The sequence below is a fragment of the Lactuca serriola genome, chromosome 2, assembly GCF_051521515.1.
Source record: "Lactuca serriola cultivar US96UC23 chromosome 2, Lser_US96UC23_V15, whole genome shotgun sequence".
In the NCBI taxonomy this organism is placed as follows: Eukaryota; Viridiplantae; Streptophyta; class Magnoliopsida; order Asterales; family Asteraceae; genus Lactuca; species Lactuca serriola.
The window spans coordinates 80,033,492-80,047,458 of record NC_136409.1 but is presented as its reverse complement, the minus strand read 5'-3'; the positions used below and the strand labels follow the sequence as shown (position 1 = coordinate 80,047,458).

The 13,967-nt window shown below is 34.1% G+C and overlaps 1 pseudogene; it reads left to right on the top strand.

The window, feature by feature from the left end:
- Positions 1-12,493: 12,493 nt before the first annotated feature.
- LOC145086451 (F-box/kelch-repeat protein At3g23880-like) lies at positions 12,494-13,951 on the top strand (annotated as a pseudogene).
- The last annotated feature ends 16 nt before the right edge of the window (positions 13,952-13,967 follow it).

The window sequence follows — 13,967 nt, the reverse complement described above, 5'->3', positions numbered from 1 at the left end:
GAGGACAAAGTACTCTTCGCACGAGTACTTCGGGGGTTTAGAATGCGAAAGATAAAATTTTTGATTCAGGTCGGACTTTCGATACGAATGATGAAAGTTTCGAGAACTTGTCGATCGAGGCGATAGAAACATACGAACTCAGTATGGTGAGGACCACGCCAACTCATGACGAAAGAAAACAACGGACTCTATACCGAACGAAGTTTTGGTCAAATGAAAGAAATGTCTGATAAACGACGATGCATCCCTGTTATGCTTGGTACTGTACTCCTAGTATGTTCAACAATGTACCCCTTGTAACTGTTCTCGAGTTTCCTGTTTTCTATTTTGAAATTAAAACTCCTATGCATCGTACCGCTACGTGCGCATACATACAAATAAAAGTGCTTTACTTAATGAAGGGATACTTTTATACCATCATCCCTCATGGTACCACTACCATTGCTCGTCATATACAAGTTGTGAATACTTAAGATAAGCCAGGCAGTCGACTGAGTATCTCTGCCTTAAATCCTCAACCAATTAAGGAAAGGGGTCTAAGCGGAGTCACTCACTCTTAGTCCGCAACATCTCAGTTGCGCACAACCCTGATGTATATGGTGAGTCATAATAGCTTCTCTAAGGGATCTTTTAGTTCTTTTGAATATTACGACCTATTTCATCATGTGAGTTGTTATAGTTACTTTTAAGTGTCATCCCCAAATTTTAATTTTATATGAATATAAATTAATTTTAAAAGTAAATACTATTTTGAAAACGTACCACTACTCGTCAACGACTCCGGGGTAGATTCTCCCGCGGTGATCATCAGAATACGTCCATCCGCGCCTGAGTTCTTGATTATCAGGCAGTCCCTCTGATTGTATCCAGTCTCACCACAGCCATAACAGGCTTGGTCTACATCAGCTCTGGGACTTGGGAGATCGGCTGAGCCGGTGCCCTGCAGTAACGGACTGTGTGTCCCTTTCTGTGGCAGTTTAGACACTGCATTTCCCGGCACACTCCAGTGTGGTGAAAATTGCATTTTCCACACTTTGGAAGGTTTCCAGCATAACGACTGGCAGATGCTGAAGCAGTAGGCGTCGTTGCGGCGTACATAGTACTCGCTTGTTGCTCTTGTGGGGCGTCTTGTGTTGTTCGTTTCTTCTTTCTCTTGTTCTCCGACTCCTGATTATAGTCCTCTCCCCTTGATGACTCGGGAATAGGGACTTTTACGCTGTGGCGGACTCCATGATTGATGAGTCGCTGAGCCAGACGTTTAGCACTAGCGAACGTGGCTGGGTTAGAAGACAGCACATTTCCTTGGGTCGGAGCAGTCAGACCCCAAATGTATCTTTCTATCTTCTTGCTCTCCGAGGTAATCATCTCGGGGCATAGAGCTGCTAGTTCGCTGAACCGGTCGGTGTAGGTCACTATTTCTGAGCCGACCATAGTGAGATCCCACAGCTCTTGTTCCAGCTTTTGAATCTCGCCTAACGGGCAATATTCTTCCGGCATTAACTCTTTTAGGCTTTCCCAACCTATTGAGTTTGCTACTGATAGGGTAAGTGACTTTACATGGCTGTTCCACCATGTTAGGGCCTTGCCATCGAAGGTGCAGGCAGCAAACTTCACTTTGCTTCCCTCTGGGCATAAACAGATTTCGAAGACCGACTCTGTTTTCTCGAACCATTGCAGGAGGGCAATGACTCCTTCAGTCCCTTTAAAGGACAATGGTTGGCATATGATGAAGTCCTTGTAGGAGAACTCTCCCTGGTGCACCGGGACCTCACCTTGAGTAGAATCAGTAGGCGTTTCACGTCCACCTGTACTGATGGGGTGATATTGTGCCATGGTTGTTGCCACAGCCACGACCACTACAACGTTCAGAGTTGCTGCATCGATTTGTGGAGAAGGTATTGGAGTTATCAGAATAGCGTGTCTGGGTGATCTGCGAGGAGGCATATTTGCTAAAATAAAACAAAGATGAGACGGAATAAGTCTATAGCAACAGACACAAGCCGAAAACTGAAAAGACAAGGTTATCCTAGTTCTAGATGTATCGGGTCCTGACTTCCACAGGGTTCTAGGAACAATTCATAAATGAGTCTATACCTAATAAACTCTATGAATTTGAAATAACTATCCTCGAATGAATATTTGTTTCCTGAATAGCTGTTACCAGCTGCATGTAAGAAAATAATTCTAACACATGTAATGTGAGCAGTGTTTCCACTCGCTCGATAAATTAACCTAGTTAATATTTATTAGTGTGACGCGTAAGACGTTTTGGTTACTTCTGCTGACCTTTCCTTGAAATCTTCTCATGAATTTTTCCTTGTTCCTTCTGAACTCTTCTGTTGTCTACTATGAGGAAGTGGTTACGTTTATCTGGGCTTGTCGTGCGAGAATGAAAGTGACTAAAGAATCTATGAGCTTTAAGGTAACTTTATGGGGTGATCCTTACGAAATCTTCCTATAATTGTACAAGGTACACCAGTTTGTATTGTATATAATTGAAGATCAAATAGACCTTCGAACAATTGATCCCACCTCAACACTACTTCCTTAAAAGGAATGGATAGCGAAGCGTTGGTCACAGATTCTATGTCTATAAGGTCTTGATTATATATAAAAATTTATGAATATACCCTGTAGGACTATAGACCTATCTGCAAGGGTCTTTTAAGTTATCACATAAGTTATGTATCTGGAGTAACATACTCCCATAGTATCCTAACGTAATGTACTTGCTACGTTCTAGACTTGTTATCGCGCTATCGTATCATAGAATACTCCCATAGTACTCTAACTCTAACTGTACTTGTTCTGGCGTTCTCTTGACTGGTGTTCTGGTAAGTTTTAACCCTGTTGCAACACCACGTCATTCCCAAACACATGTTGGTCACATCTTGAATGAATATAGTTGATCAGGCTATATTTATCCTAGCTATGATTACATAACTGTTCAGGTTGACGAAAGTGTCCAACCTCTAAATACTTTTAGTTCTGTTCTCCTCGTGATCCTAGTTCTATTATGTACATGTATGAGCAAGTAGGTATATTTTTATAACTTGAAGTTATACTCTAAAATATATCATTATCTAGAGCACTTAAGCCCCATTGTATTTATAGACGTATATCTTTTATCAGTTGATATACTTAGTTTACTATAAACAATGCTCTGATACCAATCTGTCACACCCCAAAACCGGAACGGCGGAAACGTTCGAGGTGGAGGGCGTCATGTCAAGTATCACGAGATATGTATATGGTAAGCAAGTAACGAACAACCATTTCATTTAGAAAGAAAGTGTTTACAATGTATGTGTTCACAAAACATAGAAGTCATAAACAAATAACAAAAGAAGACTTGAAGCTATAACGCTCCATCTTCTGAAGTCCCAGCACAAGCACCTGTCTAATAGTCTCCTAAGAATACAAGTTATTTGAAAGAGTTGATCACTAATTAAGCTGGTGAGTTCATAAGATTTTAGTGATGTGAGTAAGCTGTAAAAATGTGGTTTAAAATATATATGTAAAGTACTGTAAGCTGTAAGGTGTGGTTTTGTAAAGTTTGCCTGTTCCTCTAGAAAATCATATATTTCCTACTTAAAATGGGAGTTGAGTAAAATGACACTACAAGCCTTTCTATGCGTAATAAGTGGGTACAAGTTATATATACTTGGAGTAAACAAACAATCAATTATGCGTATCTGCCCTCAACCTACAACCCGACGGGGTACAATAAGTAAGGCGGATAGCACATATTCCATTGGTTATTAGATCGTTGTCATATATAACCTTGGGGTATTCACTTGTTACTCATGGAGTTATTTGTAATGGTTCCTTTATGTCTAATGGAGAGTTCCTTTTAAGAAACCTATATTTCTTATAATAAAATATTGACTATGGTGATTACTTTTATAATAGCTTTGTTTATACTGCTATATATAATTTGGTATCGGGTAGATAATAGATTGGGTGACCTCGGTGTAAACCCACATCCAACAGGAACAGGACGTACAGCGAAGAACACACATCCTATTAGCTGTCGGATATTAGTCTTATATATAAACATGGTGTATAAACTAAGGTATTATAGAGTTAACTCACTTAAAGTCTTTAAAACTGTACTGGCTTAATAAAATGGATTAAGCCCTTAACTGGGAAATCACTAGTTTTGTATATCCAAAAGTACCGACTTTGAAACGAAAGTTTTGTACTAGAAAACTATGCATTGACTCTGTGTCCTATGACCTGATCCATACCTGGTAGCCTTATGATGACTTAATGTATACTAAGCATAAATATATATAGATTTGGGTAGATAATAGATTGGGTGACCTCGGTGTAAACCCACATCCAACGGGAACAGGACGTACAGCGAAGAACACACATCCTATTAGCTGTCAGAATCTACTTAACATATATGTATCCTGTAGTTTATACATTACGGAATCATAAGGTTAGCATCATGGTCCTCACTCTTAAAAGTAGCCTTTTACCAAGACTCGACTGTTTTGAAAGCAGTCTTCTACCAAGACTCTACTGTTATGAAAGCAGTCTTCTACCAAGACTCTACTGTTATTGTCAACTGTAAAGTACATTCTCCCTAGTTTATAACCTATCTCGAATAGAGAATAGATTAACCTTCAAGTGTTACCGACACTTTATGAAAGTAATGGGAGAAATGAGTACCCTGATGTCGTTTATAATGACATACGAAGGTACTATCTACCTAAAAACATATGTGTGTTTTATTACGGTCATAATGTGAAAGCTAGAACCCCTACTAACCCGCTCTCATATATGGAGATTGAGGGAACCAAACGCGACCCGAGTAAATCCATGCATGCCGTGTAATTCACATTAAATTTAGACCCTGTCTGCGTGTTGTCATGCTATAGCAAATTAACTTTTTAGTTATGTTCTGTTCTGTTCTGTTCTGTTCTGTTCTGACTCTTTGTGTGCTTCATTGTGCTAGAAGTAATGAATAGCATTCTCCTAAACTATACCTATAATAGTTTACTAATGCTCTAACTGGACTGTTACTGAAAAAGACTCATTTATCTACAAAGTTATGCTTATACTTTAAAATGGAGTTTTGTATAACTATAAAGTAACATAACCTTTAGAAGAGTTTTGAAATGTTTTAACAACTTATAAATAACATAAGTAGCATTTTGAAAGAATGTTTAACAACAAATAATTACACAATTATCATTGTGTTCAACTTGTATCCCCCCCCCCTTTAAAACAATTAAAATAGTTAAAAGATTCATTACGGGGTATGAACTCACCTGATATGGGTGATTCAAACGGGTATGCGCGTACGGATGAGAAGTTCCACGAATGAAGTTCCGAGACACAATAACTCCTAAATGATATTTAATTACACATAATGACATGAATATAGTGTTTATAAACAACTATATGAAAGGAAACACCTTCCGGGACTAGGAAACACCTTAACCAAGTGTTAGAATCACATGTGATTCAACCTAGGAGGGTATAAAGGCACTTATATGAGTTTACTACCATGAGTTCACGGCCCAAGGGAGTTTACGGTCGTAAACTCATCGTTACTCAAGGGTTATTGCTAGTTTGAAGTCTAGGGAATTATTTAGGGACATTAGCACTTTTGGGGTGTTCACGGCCCAAATGAGTTTACTAGGAAACACCTTGACCAAGTGTTGGAATCACATGTGATTCAACATAGGAAGGTATAAAGGCACTCACATCAGTTTACTACCATGAGTTCACGGCCTAAGGGAGTTTACGGCCGTAAACTCATGGCTACTCATGTGGGAATGCAAATTTGAAGGCTAGGGAATGATTTAGGGACATTAGCTCTAACCTAGGATGAGAAAGACCACCTTCTTTGGAGTTTTTGAGGAGTTCAAGGCCCAAATGAGTTTACTACCGTAAACTCATGGCCATTTATGCTTATGAGGGTCCTAAAGGTCATAAGGAAGCATTCTAAATTCAAGCCTAAGCCGTAGGAAGTGTTTGTGGCATCAAAACACCCTTATCTTGAGTTTACGGCCAATGGACCATTTGGTCATGTGCTTGCGACCGTAAACACCTATGGGTGTTGGTATTTTGGTTGCTTTGGTTCCTAGACACATCAAGGTAAAGTGCTATGCTTGTCTCTTGGCTTATGGAATGCATTTAGCGCATTTTGGCACCCTAAAATGAAGTTCACGGCCCAAGAACATCCTTGGCCGTGAACTCACTTCTAGCCTTTGTTTCTTAATGATTTTGTGGTCTAAACATGTCATGATAGTTTCTAGGTTTAGTTCCAAGGCTTGGAGGGACATTGGGCACACTTTGGCCCTTAAAATTAGTGTTTAAGGTCCAAGAAGATCTTGGGCCGTGAACACCATTTCCTTGGTGTTTTGGCTTGATTTTCATGTTATTAAGGCGTATAACACACTTATATACACTCTAGATTGAAATACTTACAATCCGGGGTGATCGGGCAAAGATCCATGAGAGAGAAATCGGCTTTTCTCTAGCTGGAAATGCAACTAATGAATAAATATGGTCAAGAACCATATATATACCCCTAGGGTTTTTGGCAGAAAATATTTTATTCAAGGATTGAATTCTAATATGAATGAGCTTTGGAAAAACAGAGTTGCACAATACCCTAGTGCAACCTCTCTCCTGATATCTCCTTAAGTGTAAATCCTGAAATGCTCAAACTTATCTCAAAAGTTTGAAAGTTAGCAGAATGGATTTGACTTCACCTACTGTGGATGGTTTTATAGAATGGAAACTCTTGGGTTGTCACACAATTTAGCATTCTGCTTTCCCACTCGGGTGTTCATTTCTAAACTAAGGGAATCTCTTGTCATATTTGAAAGCCTAGAAGAAATGTGTTCTGTATCTGTATGGATGATGGAGATTGGTCTTCAAAAATCATTTACAAAGCTATTCGCCATTATTTCACAACAATATGGGTCAATTATAGTGCTAGGACTCAGGAATATTGGTGGAATAAGGAGTTTCTCCATTGTGAATTCGTACAAGGAAACACTACTTTTGCTTGGTAGGTCGGATTTGTGGTAGTTAACTAGTCATTGACAATGAAAAACAATTGGCAATTTGGCATGATATATATATATATATATATATATATATATATATATATATATATATATATATATATATATATATATATATTCTAGGTTAAAACCCGTGGAACCCACGGGTGTTAATTTTAAATAGAATTAAAAATTTAATTATGTAATAAAATAATATAACATTAATTTAGAAAACTTATGAATTGTAATATTGTATTTCTTTAAGAACTTTATAATTTGTAAGTATTTGAAAGACTTAATCCATTTACACATATAAGAGGGTAAGCCATATTCAATGAGAAGTAGCTATCATTAAGTCTTATTAGGATGAAAAAAAAAGCGATTAGATTAAACTTGAAATTGCAGGGACCATTCATGTAAATTTAGATATAATAAGGATATATTTAGTAAGTCATTTACCTTGGATCGGTACTTTAATTATGGTTCTTTGTTCTTATTTTGTTTATTAATAATAATGTTTTTTTCTTTTAAAAAAAAGATATACTATTTAGGCTATAAATCTATTCTCAATTTATAGTAAAACATAAAGCATAATGAATATAAAATGATCATATAGTCCTTCTTAACGTAAATCAAACTAATAAAAAGTTGTATGAACTTATAATTCAAAAGTTAATTATTTCAACCAAGATTACTCTTTTAGCTTTATTCATTTCCTAGTCATACTTCTAACATGCAACTTTGATAGTAAGATAATCAAAATAAATGCTTAAATGGAATGATGTTAATACGTTAAATTAAAGTAAAGTAGACTGCCACTAAATGAAAATAGGTTGTTATAATCTAGTTTATTGTTAATAAAAGGGTAATTATGTAAAATTATATAGTATGCCACAATGACTTTGAAAATTAGTAAACTTATAGTAACCTACTTTCGATTTACAACAAACTTACATACAATACGACATAATTAGGAAGTAGGATGCCAACTTATACATATAAATTTAATAAACTAATAATTATGTAAATTTATAGTAAACAATAAAATCAAAGTATGTTACCTTTCATGCAATACACACCATACAAGTGACAAAAAAACAAAAAAAATCTCTTAACATAAATGATCAATGTTTAAAAAAAATCAACGAAAATGGTCCTTGTAAAAAAAACAAAAAAATGGTATTTGTTTAAAATTTTTAACAAAAATAGTCAAATTGAACCGCCACCTTGTTTACTTTGATGGTATAAAAGTACAACATTTACATATAAGCATTCATTAAATTTACTAAAACAATGGATTGAACCTCATTCTTCATGTTTTGTTACTAATAGAAGTGTAAATCATCCATAAGTGGCTTCCTAAGATTGACCGCCATCTTTCAACTACAAACTCTCCTATACTTACGCATGATCTTCACTCATTTTCCTATCAAATAGATAACTGATCACCCATATTAAAACAGAAGTAAAAACTGATGAGCAAATATCAGGGGCAAAATGGTCCAAATGCTACAAAATAGTCCTAAAACAAACTCAAGTTATTTCATAACGATCCTAAAACAAACTCAGAAAATTAAGTTTGTTGTAAATGAGTTACCTGAATACTGAATACAGGTAGTCACATTGACATATGTAAAATGAAATTATTTTATAAAAATTCTAAAATAAAATAGCATCATACTTTTGGGCAATGAAAACCATTATAATGCTACATGGGTATGAGAAAACAACCCAACAGATATCAGTAAATATCAGAGGCAAAATAGCCCAAATAAGGTTAAACCTAAGCAAATTATGTTTTTATTAGCGAAATACAAAATACAGCAGTAGGAAAGAAAACAATTTACAAATTATACAAAGAATTTAAAACAAAGCAGAATCATTATTAGTAATTGGCTTATCTTAATGCTATTTTTTAGTATTATTCAAATGAGAAGAAGATAAGGATAAATGTGTTATAAAATAGAGTTATAAATCATTATTATGACATTCTAATATTATTATCCATATAATACAAATCAAATGTCTTGATAAGTAATATTCCTATTATTATAGCACCAATATTGTTTTTATAAGTTATTTTCTTTTCATGCTTCTTAATAGATAAATTTAAATTTTAACTGTCGTGTGATATTTAAGGAAAGCAACATAAGTTAAATAGTTAAAATGTTAAAGTACTTAATTGTTGACAACAACATAAGTTAAGTGATTAACCTGAACTTCAACTAACTACATGATTTGCGAATTGTCTAGTTAACAACTTCAACTTTTGTTACAAATACAATCACTTAAAAAAATTAAGATAAATTTCTTATTTTTTGTGAAAGTAAAATATGCTTACTACTAAAAACCCAATTTTTATTAGTTCTTTTCTTTACCAATTTAAAAGTCTTAATATTTATTTAGAAAGAGAAAGGATCACTCTGATATTGATCAACCTAGATGGTATTAAATAAAAAAATGTTTAGATTTCTATTTAAACAATGCTAAAATTATAACGCCAACAAAAAAGAACCAAAAAATCATAAAAAAATAAGATTTTCTAAAATTATACGAAATCCTAAAGTTGATGAGGTCACAAGTGAAGAGAATCATCCAACAAAAACAGACGGAGACTTACATAGCGGATTAATGTTGCTAAATAGAAAGGAATTGGTTCAGGGACTATACATTTAATGGAACAGAATTTCTTGAGCCAGACAATGAGACAAACATTGCTCTGTACTCCATTGAGTTTGTTTATATGCTTAGCGTACATGTTCTTGTGTGTATTCGACCAAATGATGTCAAATAAAAGATAAACGTGTAAATTTAAAGAAAAAAAAAATTAGAGAAACATAATTTTTTGATAATCAAGTCACAGTTAGTTTATGTCTCTGATGATATAGGTACTCAATTAGTCTTTGTTAACCCATACCACATCTGCTTACTGGAAATTGCTAAATACTTTGCCTTGAATGGAGTTGCTAATGTAGATGTTCAAAGCAAAAATCTCTTCCTTCTTCATACTATCATCGGGCTTCCCATTAATTAATACAATTCCTGGAAATTAAGAAAAATATATATTTTTCATTTGAAGTATACATTTATTTCAGTTTAAAACATGCATATGCACAAATCAAATAGGGAACACATATTCAATATGAACCACTAATGACTTTCCTTCACTCTACACAAAAACATGTCTAGCTTTACTTTCCATTGTTACACTGTGCAAAAAAAAACATGTCTTAACTCTGATTACCATCATCCTGCCAAATTAAACTTCCATAATCAGATTCTTAGATGCAAAACAGAAACTTACTTTAATTAATTTGTTTATTATAGCAGCATTGATAAGAGAATACAACCTATACACATTGTAAAAGGAGAAAGATAATAATTTATAATATAGAAACAACTAACATAATTACAATACATCAAAAAACACCAGTCAGGAAATTATGAATCCAAATATCATAATCAAAGTTCCATGTCTTCTAAGAGAATTCAAATGTGTGGTCCAACGTGGCCTTGGTTAAACTGGGACCAAAAAGTTGTAGAGGTCCATTTCAAAAGATAAAAGAAACTGCTCAGCATTAAGTTTATAAAAAAGTACTTAATCTTGTTAAACCAGTTTCAAAATCACTTGCAAAGGCTATATATCTAAAAGTTAAAAGAAACCAATCAGACTGTAATTAACAATGATACACAGATGATCAATAGGAACTAATTTATATAAATAGTTCAAACAATAAAAAAACATACATGCTTGGATCCTTGACATAAACAATTGACCCCAAATCAAGCAACCTCATAATTTCGGCTAATAACTCGCAATCTATTAAAAGAAAATTCAGAATAGGAAACATCAATTGATAGGGTGAAATCGGTACAGAAACAAACAAAACTTACTTAGCTATGAATTGTGATTGTTCTTCACATTATTCTCTCTCCCTCTTTATATAAGCCTTCAAAATCTTGAGTTTTGTTCCGTTCATGCCTCTCAATAGTTCCTACACACTAATTTGGCAAACTTTTTAAACAAATGATGGATTAATTGTATCAAATACTGATAATAAAGCATAAATAATGATAGAATAGTTAAATTTAAAGAAAAAAATTATTGGGAGAGCTTACCATTGGAGATGCCATTTAATTAGAGGTTAATTGTAATGGAATGATGAGGTGTCAATGATATTAAATCATAGTATAGGTTAACCATTGGAGATGCTCTAATGAGCTATTTTAAAAAGTTATACCAAACACCCACGACCAATGCAACTTTGGCTTTAGCAAGGTCCATAGTTATGTCGATTTCTTTATTTTATTTTAATATGCAAAAGAGTACCTATGAGGATAAGTTTCTAAAATCAATAACCCATTACATAAATTAGTTATTAACCCAAAATTCATTATCAAATTTTAAAATCATAATAACCTCAAAACATATCTAAACATTTTTAAATAAAACTTTTTTTTTTGGAAGAAGAAAATACACTATATGCAAGCTGTTAAGATTCAAGCATTTTACTTACTTTGCTTTATATTCGTTGGTAAACTATTTTCCTTATAATTCATGTAAGTTTATTCAACATCTACGTTAGCGTTGAGCCACTCAAAATCCTTTTGATTAAACTTAACCATTTTCGCAACTACGATCACGAATGTTTTCTCTAACGCCTTACAACTTAGAGCAACCACATGCATTTGCATAGCCACTTTGCAAATAGTTTTAGCAAAGCCACATCGTCCTTCTTTTTTGAAGTATTAACAAAGCCTACTAAAATGTCATTTCATTATTGACCTAAACATCTCTTTAAACATCTTTCTTTCATATTCAATTAATACATTTCATTATTTAATTTATCATTTACAAATAAATGTGTTAAAATATACAATCAAAATTATTATTATTATTTTTTTATAATTATTATTTATGATTTAATTATAAGTAAATCTGTTCACATTTATATTTTAATGGATAATCAATTTTTGTATATAATTAATATATAAGTTAAGATAAATATAAATAAATTGTTGGTGTGACAGTGTGGTTTTTTTTAAATGATTGATATTACATCACATTGATGTATAGATGATTACAAAATCTTACGTCATATATTTAAAAGAGCAATTACATTGCATTGATATGGATGATCTTAGAAAAAAAAACAAACTCCAAATGGTTCAATCCATTTTGAAGCGGATGTAGTTTTATTTTTGTGAGTTAAAGTTTTTATAAAAGTTTGGTCGATTTTGATTGGTTAATACTAGTTAGAACGGTTTAGAAATCCAAAATATTTTTGTTTTTTCATGTGAAATTTTATTTGATGTAATCCATAAACCAAACAACCAATTAAACTGAATTTATTTAATTTGGTTTACGATTGATTTAAAGATGTTAAAAACCAATTAAATGAAAAATCAATAAAACCCTCTAACTAACAATATGGATAGATGAATGTCAAATTTCATACGTATCCAAATCCAATTCTCCGTTTATAAAAACCAAACCAAACCAAACCCTAGCTAGCAAGTCAAAACCCATCAGCACCCAAAATCAAAATGTCGGGCGAAATTTGTTTTCATGTACAAGAGGAAATCATGAGAAGGCTTCCTGTAAAATCATTGGTTCGGTTTAGATGTGCGTGCAAAGCATGGAGGTGTTTAATCGACAGCGCTCGTTTTATTGCTGCTCATACCGTTAGCCAAGATCAGCGGCAACATCTGTTTGTAAGGTATCTGGTAGGAAGGAAGCCACACTATGTTTGTATCGTCGATGATGACACTTTCCCCCGACAGAGGTTTGTTCCAACTCTTCCCCCCTCCATTAAACTGCTTACAAGGTCAAGAATGGTCGGTAGCTGTAACGGGTTGGTGTGCTTGTATGGGTATTATGAATCTCATTCTGGAGAGCCGATGGTTGTACTTTGGAATCCTTCAATCAGAAAATCGATTGCTATTGCTGTGCCTGTGAATCCGTTTGATATGTACAATTGCGTAGATGAATCAGCTTTTGGTTTTGGCGTTTGTCCTGTTACTAATGATCCTAAGATCGTGATGATTCCACAACTTTAGCAACATTAGCAAGATTATGGTTTATACATTGAGTTCAGGGAAATGGAAAAGACTGTCTTCTTCTAGCAATGTGCCGAGTAAATCAGTCAGAGTCAGAGGGGATGTCCAAGTTATTGATAGGTTTATATATTGGTCTGGTGTGCACCTGATGGATGAAGATGGTAGTAGTTGGAGTAGATTGACTTCTAATCTGATTTTGTCATTTGATATGATTAATGACACTTTTGAAGTGATAGACCTCCCAGATAGTTTAGCACTCCGCCTTCCCACTAAGGTGTCTATTTCTAAGTTAAGGGAATCTCTTGTCATATTTGAAATGTGTTCTGTATCTTTATGGATGATGGAGAATGGTGTTCAAAAATCATTTACAAAGCTATTCAGCATTACTGCACAACAATATAGGTCAATTAGGTTTCTAGGACTCAGGAAGAGTGGCACACCTATAATGGAAGTGAAAGATGTTTGTCTTGGAGAAAGTGAAATTGTGGTATATGAGCCTAACTCACAAAGCTTCACTACTCTTGAGATTGGTGGAATAAGGAGTTTCTCCACTTGGAATTCGTACACGGAAACACTACTTTTGCTTGGTAGGTCGGATTTGTGGTAGTTAACTAGTTGTTGACGATGAAAAACAAGTGGCAATTGGGCATGATATATATATTTGCATATTTGTTGAATTTGATATTATAGAAGTTTAAATGCATAAATGCATAATAGATATAGATACATTGTTTATTATTTTGGAAAAGGAAATTCCCTAACTAGGGTTTCGGGCCAGCTTTATAATAGATTCACCGGTAGGCGAGTCAGATGAATGTTTTTGACATTAATGACAATCGGTTAGATATGTTTTGTATTCCCATCCTCAATCTTTCT